This window comes from Musa acuminata, chromosome BXJ2-6, assembly GCF_036884655.1.
Source record: "Musa acuminata AAA Group cultivar baxijiao chromosome BXJ2-6, Cavendish_Baxijiao_AAA, whole genome shotgun sequence".
Lineage (NCBI taxonomy): Eukaryota > Viridiplantae > Streptophyta > Magnoliopsida > Zingiberales > Musaceae > Musa > Musa acuminata.
Genome location: NC_088343.1, coordinates 27372990 through 27391635, shown reverse-complemented (window position 1 = coordinate 27391635; position 18646 = coordinate 27372990). Strand labels below are relative to the sequence as shown.

The following is an 18646-nucleotide window of genomic DNA, read 5'->3' as shown; positions in this document are numbered from 1 at the left end:
TCATCCCAGTGTGAGAATGTAGGCACAAGGAAACTAGATTGCCAGTAGTTTGTGGCTTCATAAATGTTGACGTTTGTTTATTTCTTTGAGCTTTACCCAAAATGACAAGTTTAATCAGCCTAGTGTTTTTTAAGTTGTCTTTCACAATTATTTTGCTGAAGAATGGAGTTTAATAATAGCTACTCAATGGCTACGATGAAGCAGTGCAAGAGTACTTTTCACTTTAAAGCACAAATTCATAGCCTAAAAATGATAGTATGATATGGCAACAAGCTATTCTACTACTTGTAAATTAAAAACTGACTCTTATTTTAGACCTAAATGTGAACTTGATGTAGAGTATATTTGTAACTTATACTTTGGTCATGCCGGGATTAGGTTTGCCTAAGCTTAATTTATTAATATTCTTAATGCTGATTTAGAGCACTGGAATTATTAGTCATGTATATTTTCAATAGTCGTTGGCGACTATGTATTAGTCTATTAGCTATATATCAATTCATGAACAGCAACATAGGTATCCATCTTATACTTGCATTTTATCACTCCACTGGGTTCATCCTCTTCCAGTCATAAATTATTATAAGGACCAGTGTATCATGATTTTATTAATTCAATATTTAATAAGAATTCGTGGAGACGTACCATGGGTGATAAGACTTATGGTTCTAGGACCAGCAGTTCTGGGGATTGACTCAGCTCTCTCAAAACCACTAATGGTGGTTGCAATGGCCCTATGGGGGTCAATAAAGGTAAAAGTCAAATTCATTTGGGTTATTCGCTCAATTCCAATCGAATGCAACTGGATCTAGCAGAGTCTGAATTGGCGATCAGAACATATATGGGTAGAACTTATAATGGGATCTCGAAAAATGACTAATTTTTGCTGGGCCTGTTTCCTTTTTTTTTGGTTCACTAGGATTCTTAGTGGTTACAATTGAAAGACTTTGAACTGTGGCAATCTTGGATTGATTGAACACTTGAGCTCTTCGCAACTATGGAGCATTCATAGGATTATGGACTAGGTGTTGTATCTTGACCTGCATTGGGGTTTAGAGCATACTAGATCGACTTGCGCGGTTGCCATTTAACTGCAGACAGCTAGAGATCAGATCAATTTACATGGTCGATTTCTTTTTCCTGCAACCATCTATTTCAAACCTGCATAAATAGCTAGGCTTTATATGGTGGGCTCGTTTAACTATATGCATCGTCTTTTACGTTGGGACTTTGGTAAATTTCACCACTTTGTACTATATCTTGCGCACGAAGCCTTTTAAGAAGATAAATTTTGGAAAAAAATCAAGTAAGAAGGTTAATAAGGTTTCACTTTAGAAGCTTATACTATCATGAACCATTTGTCGCTCTTGTCTACATGTATAGCTGCTTGGCAGCATGTTTTGGCTTGGTTTTAAGTCCTTTTGCTTGTAAAAATGTAAGTTCGAACAAGTTGCAGCGTTACAGTGCGATCGCTCACCGAACCGAGCAAAACAGCCCCAAAACAGCCCAAAACAGCTCCGTTTTCGCGTGCCACGGGCTGTTTTCTGCAGCCTGCTATCGTACGTGAAACGTTAGCCATCTCAGCACCCTGGAACCACTCGGGTGGCACCATGGGGGATGGAGTTTCGGTATAGTGTCGGGCGTTGAACACTCTTTCGCAAGTTCGCACGTTACCTTAACGGGAACTTGTTGTCGCGCCCGGCACCCGGTGAGTAGCTGTTTGTGGACTTGCAGCTGTTCGTTCAACCCTCTAAAGTCCTTGTTTTCCTCCTCTCCCTCTTTTCTCTTGTGCACGCAAGGTGCTCATTGAATTGCTTGTAAAGCTTTCCCTTTTTGCGAGACGTCGAGACTTGTCCGTCGCTCGTTCTTCGAACTAATCAACTTTCTCTTTTACAGGTCCTTCGAGACCTACGAGAGGTTGCAAGTGGGCTGATCTTTGCGGACGCAAATCGCAAGGGCGAAGCGCGACTTAGGCAACGCAAACTAAGTTCGCGTCTTTGCCGCAAGAGTGCCTCGCGACTTAGGCAACGCAAGCTAAGTTCGCGTCTTTGCCGTAAGGGTGCCTCACGACTTAGGCAATTCCAGCTAAGTCCGTGACATATAATTGCTTATTCTTTTAGCATTGCAAACTTAAAGTGTTCTCCTTACAAAAATTATGATTCTCTTGATAGTTTTTTATACTTTTGTATGGATAACAGACTAGTAACCTATAAAGAATAGAAGTATTGTAACATATGGAAATCACTTTATTATTTTTATTTGAGATTTTAGTAAATTTTGGAGGCAAGTGTACTACTTTTGAACTGATTATTGTTGTCTGTCTTTTGATCATTAAATTGCCAACATAGTTTGCAAATATCACGGAATGGTACTTCAAGTTTACGTCATACGATCACAAAATTCAGATTTGCATCAGAGGAGAGCTTTACGTCATACGATCACAAAATTCAGATTTGCATCAGAGGAGAGCATCACAGTAAAGCATCTTCATCAGTCAGTTTTGGAATTGTTCCTTGTGAACTTTTGTTGCATCTGGCAACATGTTGTCATTTAAGCAGCATATGTGGTGCTAAAAATTCTTCGTTCACATAGATCTTAAATTCATCATTCACATATATCTTAAGCACTAGGAATGTTGGTTTGAAATTTGATACTTTTGTACTTCATGGCTGCACACCTCTGTTCGTACCTAGTTATATAGGATAATAGGAATAAATTTTTGACCTAGAGGAAAGGATATGATCACTTGTAATATGTTTATTTTTTGTTTTGGCTTAAGATCATGAAACAATATAAACTTTGGTTTCTTTTACATCTATTGTAGTATTATTTAAGCTTGTACGTAATTTGACAGTATTAAGACCTTTCATGTGTGAATCTGCTATTTTTCCATTGTGATTTCCAATGTAGTCACCAACAACAAGTTGCAATGTCTCACCCTTTTGGTGTTCACTAGATGGATATATATATTTTTCGCTATTGAGCTTTGAGTAAGGCAACATCTGTAGTTAAGCTAGGGCATTTGAAACTCTTGTTGTTGTTTCCCTTCTCATATCATTAATCTCAATCAACTCACCTCCTTTACTTACAACATCCATAAGTTCAAATATCTCCCTTGTTCTTATAAATTGGTATCTAAAGCCCATCCTTTCTTTCTTCATTAGGTTTTTTTTAATTTCCAAATTTTATAAAATAAGCTTACTTTTACTTTGTATTTGTTGCGTTTGAACTCATAATTGTGTTGTTTAAATATTTTCAATTTTAGAAAAGGTGCAAATTCAACAGTTGCTTCCAAAAATCTGCTACAAGAGAAGTTAAAGAGTCAGGGAAAAGGTTAAGACAAGTGCTATGAGCATATCAGGAAAGCTGTTGAGGCAAGGTTCAACAAGTTGTTGACTGAGGTACTTCATGATTCTACATGTAAGTTTTCATCAGACTATGAGAATCATTATTTAACATGTATCTAATTGTAATTTGTTTATGCAGATGTATTTGAAGATCTAAAATCTGCCCTAGAGGAAGCTAAAATGGTATGCGATCTTTACTTATGGAATACATTTTTAAGTTGTCATGTGCACTATGTGCTTTTACGGAATAGCTTGTTGTCTGACATGTTTGATATACAGCAAAATTTTAAACCTTAATTGATATAAAAAAATGAGATAAATGTAGATTTTTCTATGCGCACATTAGAATTCTTTTGTGCCCTTTTCAATAGCCAATTAAAATAAGTCCCCTAAACATTGCATCAGACTTCCTAGGAAAGAACTCATCTTAAGTTCAGGTCAAACTGAAGAAGGTGATGTAGTCCTATGAACACTTCTACGGTTGCCCTTGTACTACTATTGGTTTTTTTGGTAATCATTCAACTGCCAACATACACTAAAGTTGGTAACTTTGATTTCTCAGAAAGAACTAATATGTAAAGTCAGGTCAAACTGAACAAGGTGACATAGTCCTATGAACACTTCTACGGTTGCCCTTGTGCTACTATCTTTGCTTTCTTGAACTCATTCAATTACCAACACACACTCAAGTTGGTAACTCTGGTTTTATGGAAATTCATTCTTATAATGGTTGATAATTGGTTGGCTAAGTCTTCAACTAATCAGCTCAGAACTATTTATCAAATACTCAAACTTTAAGAATCTTGATAAATTGTAATGAAAATACTTCACCTTGAATTGAGCGGATGATCAAAATGCTAAAAGGAGTTAACGTAGAGGGGAAACATGAGTGCTAATTTATCATCATATTACTTAAGTTTCCAGGAGAAAGAGTTGAATGGTGTTGTGAAAAAAAAAACAATAAAAATTTACCTAGATGCTCTATTTTGAGAATTTTTAAAGTTATTGGGCTTTGGTCACTTATGTCAGGCAAAGTAGTTGTCCTCTATCCTCATAGTTGTTTGATCAAATAGGTCACGACATTGAATTGCTTAGCCAACATCATATGTTATCTATATTGCTTTGTGGGAATTCAATTCTTTATTGAAATCCAAATTTAATGACGAATTGTAGATGTTTAAGTGTCATATTTCCTTGCATGGACTTTACTTTGGAAAGACTTGACAATGATATTCATTATAAGTAGGATCACTGGAATCACCCTCCAAACTCACATTATTAATTCACACATTATAATCTGATGTGGTTTCTTCCTCAAGTTGGGGAAGAGGAGTCAACTATTTGGCTTGTCAATGGAAAGGGTTGATGATTTTTTAAGAGATCCATTTCAGTTTATGGTCTTCCTGACGTAATTCCTTGCATGAAGTATAGTCTGAAAGGATTTGACAATGATATTCAATATTCAATTATTCATTATAACTAGGATCACTGGAATCACCCTCCTAACTCAGATTGTTAACTCACACACCTTATAGTCTTGTGTGGCTTCTTCCTAGGTTGGGGAAGAGGAGTCAATTATTTGGCTTGCCAGTATAAAAGGTTGATGAATTTTTAAGGGATCTATTTCGGTTTATGATCTTCCTGATGTAATCCGTTAAGACTGTTACCAGTGACATTGCACCGTGGAACTCCACACAGACTTGCTCTATCTATATTCATAACTACTGACACTTGACATTTCATGCCTCCATGATAGCATCAAGGCATTGAGACCATTGTAGTGAACCATATTTAGATTGTCCATGCTAGAGAAAATAGCTTAATTAGAATTTTGTTGGTACAAATATAGTGCATATGAACTTGCTGGTTAGAACAGCTATAATAGAGAATCCATTCGGCAATATTAACATGGCAAGATGAAAGGAAGAAGCAGTTGGAAATCAACCTCAACCCACAAGCGTTTATATTTCACTCAAACTGAGTCATCTTCTTAAATTGTCAGCAGTATGGTCGTGAACAATCCTTGAAACACATGTTGTATCCAATCATGCATAAAACTTAAAAGTGAACAATTTATCTCAAAGTACATACATGTGAACAATCTGTTAAAACCATCCTGTATCCAATGATGCATGAAAGTTAAAGAGAATGAACTTATCTAGGGCAAGATAAGTTTTCACCATTTAAGGTTCATATTTAGCAAACAATAGGCAATTCAACTTTTTGCATGAGCATCTGTTCGTTGATGTTGATATTGGAACAAACGATGTGATGAACAAATTCCTTGATATGAAGTCTAAAACAGATGATGAAACCTTGAAATTATCACTTGGAATTACATCACCAAAGTGATAATCTTTTCGATGATGGTGGTTGAAGTTGGTACAAGTCAATACTTCTTTCGGTGTTACTAATATCAATAGCATTAATTTGAGGTCAACATTTTAGAAGTATTAAAGTTGAATCTAGGCCACTGTAAACCAAGGATTTTAATTTCGAATGATACCGCCCGTACCGAGCGGTACATACCAATCACCAGTAGACCGGTACGTAGACCACCCGTTACCGGGCGGTATCTGTTAGGATCAAGAGGTCGGCACTAAGAGGGGGGAGTGAATTAGTGCAGCGGTGAAATCATGTCAACTTTAAAAAGTTTCGTATGATAAAACCGTTTACGTTGAAAACTGATTTCGGAAACTTAATTTGAAGGCGTATGTAAACGTATTAAAGGCATTAAGCTATTAAAGAGGTTTGTAGTATGTAAATGGCAAGAATAAAATGCAAACCAGAGAACACGACAGTTTTAGAGTAGTTCGGTCAACGTGACCTACATCCACTTTCGGCTTCCTCCTCCGACGAGGTCACCGGCGTCCACTAGAGGCCTTCCTTTAATAGACAAAAGCCAATCACCTTTTACACCCCTCTTCTTCTTTTATCGAGTTTAGGAGATAACCCTTACAAGCACTCACGCTCCTCTTACAGAAATCTAAGTATAAGCTAGAGGAGGGAATTCACTTATGATCGCAACAGCATTTTCTCAATTTTAATCTCTCTGTGCTTGTGTACTTTAACCAGGGATGAGAGGGGTATTTATAGACTTAAAGTTAATTCAAACTTGGAACCTAAAACTTTCCCATCCCAGGTTCCTCGTGCACGGGCGGTACTACCGCCTGCGTTGGGCGGTACCACCGCCTAGTGTCAGTCGACGCTGACATTGTCCTGGGCAGTACCACCACCTAGGGGGCAGTACCACCACCTAGGGGGCACGGGCGGTACCACCGCCTGGCACCCTACCAGGGGCAGTACAACCGCCCAGATTGGCGGTACTATCGCTTGACACAGTCTCGAAGACTGTGACACGATGGTGAGACTTCTTGGGGCACTGTTTCGGCCTCTTATTATACCAAACACAGTTCTTACATGGGCCAAAATCCAAGCCCAATTACGTGATAACTACGAAATCTTAAGACATTTGCTAAGCAAAACAAGTCCATATGTCTATTCTTCCAGCGAGCTTCCGACGAACTTCCGGCAAACTCCTGGACTTCACGACGATCTTCTTGGTGAGTTCCGACGGGCTTCTCTGGCAAGCTCCGAGACTTCTCGGCTGGTTCTGCCAGAACTTCCGATGAACTCTCGAACTCCCAACGTGATCTCGATCTTGACTCCGAGACTTCATTTTACTTCATGCTTTGCTATCGTAGTTAATCCTGCACATGTAAAAACACACTTCGATCTAAACAATTAATACTAAGCATTAATCAAGTTGTCCGGCATGTCATTGGTCCCTCGATGCTTCGTTCGATTCCTCGGCGCATTGTCCTCTCTTGCGGCCTTTTGCTCAATCGGCTAGTTGACTCCACAACTCCGATATCCTTGGCGTAATATCCGCTCTTCTTGGTTCGATGCCCGAATCCACGGCCCGAAACCTTCTATCGATACGTCGATCAATCCACCGGTTCGACGTCTAATCTTCTGACATGTTCCTCCGGCCCAACATAATTTTTTCTGGTTTAATTATCTCATCCTGATTGAAGCATCCTGCGTCACTCAAAACGCAGATTAAAACATAAACACATATCGATTGGTTTTATTATCAAAATTCGAGATTCAACAATCTTCTCCTTTTTTATGATGACAACCAATCGACGATGGAGTTAACCTTAACTCCCGGAGTTTAAACAAACTCCCCCTATCAATATGTCATATTGATAGAGACTCTTGGATTCAAAAATCCAAGCAAACATGTTATGATCAAATCATGCATGACATTAACATACTTCTCCCCCTTTGTCATCAACAAAAAGGAGAAGTTCCACTTTCTAGGTGTTTGGAAATATAAGTTCAGCTTATTGCATGAAAAACATAATATCAAGTTTTATCATCATGCAATTTGAAACTAGAAAATTTAGAGTTTTGCAAGTTTATAAATTTTGCTAGATGTGTAAGTTTAGCATTTTTGCTTCTTGAGGTAGGCAAGATAATACTTCTTTATAGTGTTCAAGATAACAAGTTCTACATCATGCAAGCTAGCAATTTAGAGATGTTCAAGAACGCAACACTTATTTCGTGAAATATGCAAGTTTTATAACATACAAGCTAGCAAATTTAAAGATATGCAAGTTGGCATATTTGCTTTTCTTTGCGATGTGCAAGATAGCATATTTTTACATCTTTTAGCAATTCTTGGTGATGTTCAAGATAGTAATTTCTTCTCTTTTGAGAAGTGCAATTTTTGCTTTCTTTGCAATATTTGAGCTAGCAATTTTGCTTTCGTTGCAAAGTGCAAGTTAGCATGTTTTTCATCTTGAGCTAGCAGTATTTCTCCCTCTTTGTCATTGTCAAAAAGAAGGGAAGATCCTTTACATCAATTTCTACATCATGACAAAGGTAAGTATCAATCTTATTTGTGCATCATTATATTTTCAAATTAAAACATGCACAATTTTAAAACCATACATTTTATTTTTCATGCATGATAAAATAAATCAATCATTATTATGATCATATCATACATGATATTAAAATTTTTAAGTATTTATCAATATTTTGATTATGATATCAAACATTCATCATTTAAAGTATTCATGATACCAAACATACATCATTTTAGTAACTAATCATAGCATTTTAAATCATGATGGTATCTAAATGTCAAATTACATTGCATCTCATATTTCATGAATATTTTTATTTCATCATGTCCATTTCATCTCAGTAAGAAAAATTAATTGGGTGATGAATACAAGGAGTTATACAAAAATAAATCATATCATGAGAGATATAATCATATAAATACCAAGAGACATTATTCATATATTAAATCTCCTCTTAAATAAAATACCAAGAAGAAATAAGGAGAAAAAAAGGATCTCAATTCATAGAAAGATCTCAAGTTATAAATCTCGAAAAATTAAGATAAAGCTCATTCAAATTTGAATCGTCAAATCAAAATCGTTTTTAATAGTTAAAAAATGATCCAAATAGATTCATCAAAATCAATTCATGGTTCACAAAATTCATAACATAAATTGATTTTAATTCCAATGATAATATATTTTTCTTTTTATATGTTTCATTTTAAGTGATTGATTTCATATTAGTATGTCTTTTTCATTTATGTCAAATCCAAAAACATGCATCAACGTTTAAAACCGAAAAAGTTACTTTCATTATAGTAAAATCGATAATCCATAAATCGTAAGAATCATCATGCATAATTTCAAAAGAAAAACTCATTAAGCATGATCATTATGCATTACTTCAAATCAAACATGATTTCATTTATTTTCAAAATATTCATCATGATAGGACATACAAGCCAAAGAAATCATTAAATATAAAACATATTCATCAATCATGGTTTCATTGAGCATAAGGCATTTTCAACCAAAATCATTTTGTTATTAAACATGTAATTTTTACTATCATTTTCGAAATTACTAGCATGATCCTAATTTTTATATTTTCATTATATTTTTAAACATGAATTTTCAAAGAAAATAACTTTTTTCAATTAAATAAAAAAAGAAAATACATCTTGAAAAGCATCATGTAACTTCGAAATAAATTAAGGGAGTTTCGATTATCTCATCGTTGAAAGCCGTTAAGGCGTAGTTTACCACCTTGCATTTGTTGATTTTCTCCTCATCTTCGGAGGAGCTCGATTCGTCTTTTGGCAACTTCTTCTTGCGTTCAAAGCAAGTAGTTGCATTCTTTTTATTCTTTAATTTTTGTTTCATGAACTTTTTAAATTTATTAGTGAGGAGTTTATGTTCACCATCACTTGAGCTTATGCTCGAGTGGTCTTCAATTATTCTAAGTTCAAAACCCTTCCTATTCTTTGGAAAGTGGTTCTTATGTTCGTCAAGTGTCACATTGGTCATTTCGTAGGTCATTAAAGACCTAATTAGTTCTTCAATTGGAAAATAGTTCAAATCTTTTTATTCTTGTATTGCCGTTATTTTCGAATTCCAATTTTTAGAAAGAGATCTTAAAATCTTGTTAACGAGTTCAAAATTCGAAAAGCTTTTACCAAATGCTTTTAGACTATTGACGACATCCGTAAAATGGGTGTACATGTCTCCAATAGTCTCTCTTGGTTCCATACAAAACATCTCAAAATCGTGCATCAAAAAATTTATTTTAGAATCTTTTACACTACTTGTGCCTTCTTGTGTGATTTCGAGAATATGCCAAATATCGAAGGTCGTTTCGCACATAGAAACCCGATTAAATTCGTTTTTGTCTAAAGCGCAAAATACGACATTCATAGCCTTTGCATTTAGAGAAAACATCTTATTCTCTAAATCATTCCAATTGTTCATTGGAAGAGAAGACATTTCAAATCCGTTTTCGACTATATGTCATAAATCAAGATTCCATGAAAACAAGAAAACTCTCATTCGAGTTTTCCAATAAGTGTAGTCCGTCCCATTGAAAAAGGGAGGACGAATGAGAGAGTGACCCTCTTGAAAGCCAAAAAGAGTCATTTCTATTTGGGTGTTTAACCAAATTAGAAAATCGTGGCTCTAATACCAATTGTTAGGATCAAATGGTCGGCACTAAGAGGGGGGGGGGTGAATTAGTGCAGCGGTGAAATCACATCAACTTTAAAAAGTTTCGTACGATAAAATCGTTTACGTTGAAAACTGATTTCGGAAATTACTTAATTTAAAGGCGTACGTAAACGTTTTGAAGGCAGTAAGCTATTAAAGAGGTTTGCAGTATGCAAATGACAAGAATAAAATGCAAACCAGAGAACACGACAGTTTTAGAGTGGTTCGGTCAACGTGACCTACATCCACTTTCGGCTTCCTCTTCCGACGAGGTCACCGGCGTCCACTAGAGGCCTTCCTTCAATAGGCGAAAGCCAATCACCTTTTACACCCCTCTTCTCCTTTTACCGGGTTTAGGTGATAACCCTTACAAGCACTCACACTCCTCTTACAGAAATCTAAGTATAAGCTAGAGGAGAGAATTCACTTAAGATCGCAATAGCGTTTTCTCACTTTTAATCTCTCTATGCTTGTGTGCTTTAACCAGGGATGAGAGGGGTATTTATAGGCTTCAAGTTGATTCAAACTTGGAGCCTAAAACTTTCCCATCCCGGGTTCTCCGGGCATAGGCGGTACTATCGCCTGCGTTGGGCGGTACCACCGCCTAGTGTCAGTCGACGCTGACACTATCCTGGTTGGTACCACCGCCCAGGTTTGGCGGTATCACTGCCTATGGGGCAGTGCTGGGCGGTACCACTACCCAGATTGGCGGTACCACCGCCTGGCACCTTGCCAGGGGCGGTACCACCGCCTGACACAGTCTTGAAGACTGTGCCCCGACAGTGAGACTTCTTGGGGCACTGTTTCGGCCTTTTATTGGGTCCAACACAATTCTTACATGAGCATAGCTGGCCCCTAATTGGGTTGGCCTAAATCTAAGCCCAATTATATGCTAACTACGAAATCCTAAGACATTTGCTAAGCAAAACAAGTAGAATGTCTATTCTTCCGGCGAGCTTCCGACGAACTTCCGGCAAACTCCTGGACTTCACGACGATCTTCTTGGTGAGTTTCGACGAGCTTCTCTTGCAAGCTCCGAGACTTCTCGGTTGGTTCTACCAAAACTTCCGACGAATGTCCGAACTTCCGACGAACTCTCGAACTCTCAACGTTATCTCGATCTGGACTCCCGGACTTCATTTTGCTTCATGCCTTACCATCGTAGTTAATCCTGCACATGTAGAAACACACTTCGATTTAGACAATTAATACTAAGCATTAATCAAGTTGTCCGGCATGTCATTAGTCCCTCGACGCTTCATCCGACTCCTCGGCGTATCGTTCTCTCTTGCGGCCTATTGCCCAATCGGCCAGTTGACTCTGCAACTCCGATATCCTTGGCGCATTATCCGCTCTTCTTGGCCCGATGCCTGAATCCACGGCCTGAAGCCTTTTATCGATACGTCTACCTATCCACCGGCCCGACGTCCAATCTTCTGACATGTTCCTTCGGCCCAACATGATTTTTTTCTGCTTTAATTGTCTCATCCTGATCGAAGCATCCTGCGTCACTCAAAACGTAGATTAAAACATAAACACATATCGATTGGTTTTATCATCAGAATCCGAGATTCAAAAGTATCAACCTGGTTGCGGCGAGGGAAGAAGAAGTGTCAAGGGAGAAGAGGGAGAAGGTGCTCAAAGAAGAGGGAAAATCGGGAGAACCTCGACGCTTTCCGATCCAGCACCGCCTTGCCTCGACGATCCCGATCCAGGAGGTTACAGGGAGGCGACGACTCGGCTTCTTCTTCACCATGTTCTTCGCCGAAGGCTGGAGACACCTACAGCCTTCGCGCATTCTTCACCAAAGGCCGGAGATGCTTACGACCTTCGACGTGTTCGTCGAATGCCGCAGATGAGGAGAAGACCGCATTCTTCTCCTCGTCTGACGCGACGAGAAGAAAAGGAGGCGACGTCGCCGAGGCAGCATACGCCACCTTTTTTTAATTTTTCAATAATTTTAATATTATTATTATTATTATTATTATATATATATATATATATATACACACACGTATCGTAACGTACGAGCAAAGCTCGAAACACTAGTACGGTATAAAATTATGAACCTTGCTGTGAACATATTTCTCCCCTCAAGCCATGAAAAACTATTCCATTGGTTTTTTTTTTAAATCCATTCTTCATTTTACCCTCCCCGATATCAAATGTATTGAAACCAATTAGATTCCATGGAACTGATTTGAAAAAAATTAGTCAACCAGTTTGATACCAGGGTAATACGGAATGGATTTTGAAAGAAAGCTGGTAGTACAGTTGTAATTGCTGGAATAAGTTCTTCGGATTGAAAAAGAATGAACTCACTATAAAACTTTACTAAAATCGATAAATAACTCACCACCGAGTTTAAAATCATAAAGGGATATAGAAAATTCACCACCTCAAGGATGATAAACAAGGATACAGAACTGAAAACAAAAGACTCACCAATCAAGGAAGCATCTGAGAGATATCGAGTTTAAGAGAAAAACACATTTCCTATGTAATCTCTTCCGGATCTAGTACTAATATATGGTATGATCCTTAGGTTAATGGGAAGAGTATATTTCAATTATATGGTGACAGAATATGAAAAGACCTTGAGTCTCCCAAAGAGTATATTTCAATTATCCAGTAATGAGTATATTTCATTACTAACGGTACCTAGTGTCTCCCTAATCCGATTTCTCCTGAAATGTTATCACTTTGGCTGACTATTACAGCTATTCCAATCAGGAACAACTCTTTAGATATGCTTATTTGGCCTCATGACAATGGCAAATTTAGTGCTACATTAGTATGGAATCAAATCAGGTAGAGGAACAATAAGTGGATCCCAAGCAATTGGACATGGGATCGACCGGGATCACAGAGACATTCCCTATTCACATGGTAGGCCCTTCTTGATAAACTACCTACAATAGACAATATGAAGAGAAGAGGTATTTATCATGTTAACCAATGCTCTCTTTGTATGCAACAAGAAGAAAAAGTATTGTTCCATGTCAAACAAGAAATTCTCGAGATCCTTTGCGTCCCTAGCACCTCCATAGTAATGAGGCTCAAGTGTCCTTAAGTTTTGTGGCGGCGCAACGTGGGTGTTGCTCCCTCTCGCATTTAGTACCCTTGTGAGTGTTGTCACTTTATAAGTGAGTTCCGCCATGACTTTGTGCAAATGTTGAACGGAGTCTTTGGTATTGTCCGTTAGTCGATCGACTTGGGCCTCAACCTTGTCGATTCGAGATTCAACTTCTTCTTGCGAGCTCTCTACCCCAAGAAGCCTTCGTTGGCCTTGGTAGAGTTCCTCCAAGCTTGCTTCAAGAACATCCAAGCGGGTTTCCGTTGCTGTGAGTCTCTCCTTATAGCTTTTTTTCCTGGTTGGCGCTTCAGATTACGCCTCCTCCGCTCGCAGAGAGTAGCCAACTTCTCGCTCATCATGTTCATTGCCACGCTCCTCCAAAGCGACTCTAATAGCATGAGAGCGAGTTTGCACTTGCAGCCCACCTGCGGCCAAGGCAATGGTCCGGCTTGCCCCGTCTTGCTCGATTCACCACGATGCTTTGCTATGGCAAGATTGTGAAGTTTCTTCGTTGCTTGCTCGAATTGCTTGCCTGCTCTAATACCACAATGTCACGGACTTAGTTGGAATTGCCTAAGTCGTGAGGCACCCTTGCGGTAAAGTCACGGACTTAGCTTGAGTTGCCTAAGTCGTGAAGCACCCTTGCGTCAACTCCTCAAACTTAGCTGGGATTACCTAAGTCATGAGGTACCCTTGCGACAAAGAGTCAGCCTAGTTGCAACCTTGTACAAGTCCCGAAGGACCTGTAAAATAGAAAGCTGATTAGATTGAAAACGAGCGACGGACAAGTCCCGACGTCTCACGGAGAGGAAAGCTTTACAAGCAATTCAATGAGCACCTTGAGTGCAAGAGAGAAAGGAGAAAAAAAGGATTTTGGAAGGTAGAATGAACAGTTGCAAGTCTACAAACAACTGCTCATAGGGTGCCGGGCGCGAAGGCAAGTTCCTCGTCAAGTTAATGTGCGAACTTGTGAAGATTGTTCAACGCCCGACAATATACTGAAGCCTCATCCAGCCCTGTGCCACCTGAGGTTTCCAGGGTGCTGAGATGGTTAACGTTTTGCATCCAGCTGCAAACATTAGTTGCGGTTTGCAGAAAACAAGCCATGGCATACGAAAACGGAGCCATTTTGGGGCAGTTCGGTCTGGCGCGGCGAGCGGTCGCACTGCAACGCTGTGAATTGTCGTTGCATACATTTTCCAAGCAAAAACATACAAAATCAAGGCAAGACATCTTGCCATGTCTCTGTACAAGCATGCAAAAGCGATGAACGGTTCATTGAACGAAGTTATTGCAGGTGCGCGACGATCGTTCGTGACAACTTGGGGTAGAAGAATTATGTGTTTGTTTGCTGCCAGCAGATCCTTCACCCTTGTTTTGCACCTTCGATACCACCTTGCTCTAGAGAGTAGACTTGGAATTTTCTCCTTTCATATAGCTTTATTTTGACCCATATCGTGAACTCTTTTCAAACTTCTGTTGCTTCTTAATTTTTAAAGCCAACTTGCTCACATCATTCAAAGACCAATATGACTGAAGTTGAACCACTTTAGCAATCTCATATTTCAGACCTCCTAAGTATCTTGTAATTGTCTGTTCTTTTGGTTCTACAAGCTCTCCTTTTAACATGAGATTATCCAATTACTGTGTACTCATTCACACTAAGATCTTTTTGCTTGAAATTATGGATTTTGAGAAAGATCTCTTGCCTATAGTTGTCAAGTAAGTATTTCCTCTTCAACTCCCTTTTCATTTTCTCTCATGTCATGATCTTACTCTTCCCCTCACGTTCTCTTTGCTTCTTTAAGTTTTTCCACCAAAAAGATGCATTCTGTCTGAGTTTGATCACTACAAGCTTTACCTTATTTTGTTCTGGTGGTTCAGAAAAATCGAATATTCTTTCTACTGTATTAAGCCAATCAATAAAGTCATCAACATTGATTTTACCTTCAAACTCTAGAATATCCAATCTTGGGTTGTATTTGTTCAGCTACTTGTCTTGGACTCCATGCCTTGTCCAAAATTATCCCAACTCCCTTGATTGAGGAGGTGTATCATCATCAGAAATATACTTTTGAGCATCATCTTCATGCTGGTTGTTTCTACTTCAAAGTTCTTTAATGATTTTATTTTATTTTTATAGACCATGTAGCAATCTTCGTAGCTGCAGCCTTAAGGACTCAATATCATCTTCATGGTCGCTTCCTTCACCAATTATATTTTTTTCATTTCGCCTTGCCATGATCTCTAACCTTTAGCTTTGATACCAAACTAATACCGAGGTAATACGGAATGGATTTTAAAAGAAAGCTGATAGTACAGTTGTAATTACTGGAATAAGTTCTTCGGATTGAAAAGGAACGAACTCACGATAAAACTTCAAACAAATCGATAAATAGCTCACCATCGAGTTTGAAATCATAAAGGGATACAAAAAGTTCATCACCCTAAGGATAATAAATAAGGATATAGAACTGAAAACAAAAGACTCACCACTCAAGGAAGCATCTAAGAGATACAGAGTTTAAGAGAACTCCAAGAGAGTTTCTACCAATACCATCAGTTTTTAAATTTTCGTTTAACTCTAAAACACCAAAATATGTACTAGTGCATGAAACAACCCTTCATGCATGGGGAATTATGAAATTAAGTGATTTACAACTGGTAACTAACCATTTTAATGCATTCCTTGGTAATGAAGAAAAGTATCTTGAAATAGCTTTAACTTTGTCTAAAAGAATATGCTCATGAGTTGTCATATTTGAGTGAGCTAGGTTAAAGGCTATGAGACAATATTATGGGCTATGGAGAATATCATAGGATTAGCAAGACCCACACAAGCTAATTATAGCAAATTAGATACTCCCGTGTCACAGTTAGAGAAATTGTTGGATCTATTGGAACCTAGGACCTCTTCTTTAACTCCTTTCTGAACCAAGGTTGCTGCTTTATAAAACCCTGCCTATTGTTGTCATCCAACTACATGCCTATCCTGATATACATGTTAATAATCTTAGGTTATTATTTATTTATTTATTTTCAAACCTTAGGTTAATTACATGCTGTTAAAATAGTTGGAAACTGATATTCACCAATGTTCAGCTTTTAATGGACTTTAACAACATTAATTGAATAATTTCGTTGTTGAGGAATTGCTTATAGTTTGCTTTATATTAGTGTGAAACTGAGTGAGATTCTTGAATCTTGAAATAACTTCACTATTCCTTTCATCAGAATCTTAGATTTTCTGGTTTGCTAACATTTAGTCAAAAATGCAGCCACTAAATCGAGGAATAGTGGCTTCAGTGTCATTCGATGCAGTATTTAGATAGAGAACTATGATGCATTGAAGCCTTTGCACGTCTATGTAGTATAGTGTTTTCAATCCCCGGGTGACTTACATTGGGGAATTAAATTTGCTAACTCTTGTGACCAAGTTATTTTTAATCTAGGTTTGTATTATTATGGTATTCAGTTAGACTCATTTGGATGTCTGGTCAAAATTATTAAGGAAGAATGATTTAATGAACTTCTAATTGAGCAAGGTCCACAAGGATTTCAATTGAACCTTTTAGGCTAATCTGCATTGTCATGTATTAACCAAACAACCAAAATGTATATCAGACAAGGAACATGGTCATAAGTAGACTAAAATCTGACATCCGAGGTACATTCTTTCCTATAAATATATTAATTTTTGTTGTTGTACAGTATGGTGCATATTGACTACTCACTTGGTGTTGCTCTATTTGGTGAATTCTTTATTGATTAAGTGAGCCATTACAGCCTTATTGTTTTTATTGGTCAACTCACTAATTTGGCATCCTAGGTTAAGGTGAAAAACTGAAAAGTCATGCATATAAATGCAATAGATTGTGGGACCTCATGTTGTTAGGCTCAGTTACTTTGCTAGGGAGCTGAATAATTTAGCACACAGTTGTGCTAATTTTGGGAGAACTGAAGGTTCTCCTATTTTTAGAGGGCTGGGGAGTTGATTCCTCAAGATCTTGCTAATGTAGTACATATATTGTAGTTGATGAATTAAAGGTTCATTTCAAAAAGATACATGCAATAGATTGTCACATAAATTTCTTCCGTTCCAATCATTCGAACTATTGGAGTGCTTGTCATCTTCAACATTATCACAAGTATTCTGTTCTATTGCAAGATGATTTTGGCTGAAATTTCTTTATACGTTTTCAAAAGTTGCTTTGAATAATTTGAACTGTCTCCACAGCTTCGAAGTTGATTTAAAAGTGGTTAAGATCTTCAGTTGATAATCTACTTTATTTTCTGATATTTTGATATTATATTTTTTTGTTCTTGCAGATATGGAATTTTCCAGCTAATGGTTAATTGGTATACTGAAAGATTTCTTCAAATGCTTAGATTGCTTAGTGACAGAGCAAATACATTGACAAATCTGGAGATCTTGAAGGTACCAAAGCTTGATTAAAATAAGAAAAAAATAGTTTTCTTAGTGAGAATACATGTGAGTTGCAGAATGTTTGCGTCAATCTGAGTTAACAAATTTATTTTATTGTATACTTTGCAGTTAACTGGTTGAGATCTTGAAGGTACCAAAGCTTGATTAAAATAAGAAAAAAATAGTTTTCTTAGTGAGAATACATGTGAGTTGCAGAATGTTTGCGTCAATCTGAGTTAACAAATTTATTTTATTGTATACTTTGCAGTTAACTGGTTGGGTTGTTGAGTATCAAGAGAATTTGGTTGGCCTTGGTGTTGATGAATCTCTTGCCCAAGTTTGTTCTGAAAGTGGTGCAATGGATCCCCTTATGAATATGCATATATTGGAAGGACACAAGCAACAACTGAAGCATCCTTTTATTGTATTCTCATTGAATAAATAATATACTGAGGAATGATTAAGTTTGATAATGAATTTTCTTCTGTAGAAATGGTACACAAATATTCTTGAGGCAGATAAGGTACAATCACCAAAGAAAACAGAAGATGGTAGATTGTATACACCAGCAGCAGTCGATTTATTCAGGATCTTGGGGGAGCAAGTGCAGATTGTTCATGAAAATAGCACTGATATCATGTTGTACTGAACTGCTCTTGCAATTATTCAGGCAAGTACCCTTATATATAGATTAGTTATTTGAACTAACATCATGGGCAATAATGGCGATGGGACTCGG

At 37.6% G+C, this 18646-nt stretch overlaps 1 long non-coding RNA gene across 1 annotated transcript; it reads left to right on the top strand.

Moving 5' to 3' along the window:
• The first annotated feature begins 114 nt into the window (after nt 1-114).
• LOC135615231 (uncharacterized) lies at nt 115-18503 on the top strand. The gene is made up of 5 exons (XR_010487921.1): nt 115-3401; nt 3487-3530; nt 17811-17919; nt 18037-18058; nt 18176-18503. It is a non-coding gene; the product is annotated as an uncharacterized LOC135615231 (long non-coding RNA).
• The last annotated feature ends 143 nt before the right edge of the window (nt 18504-18646 follow it).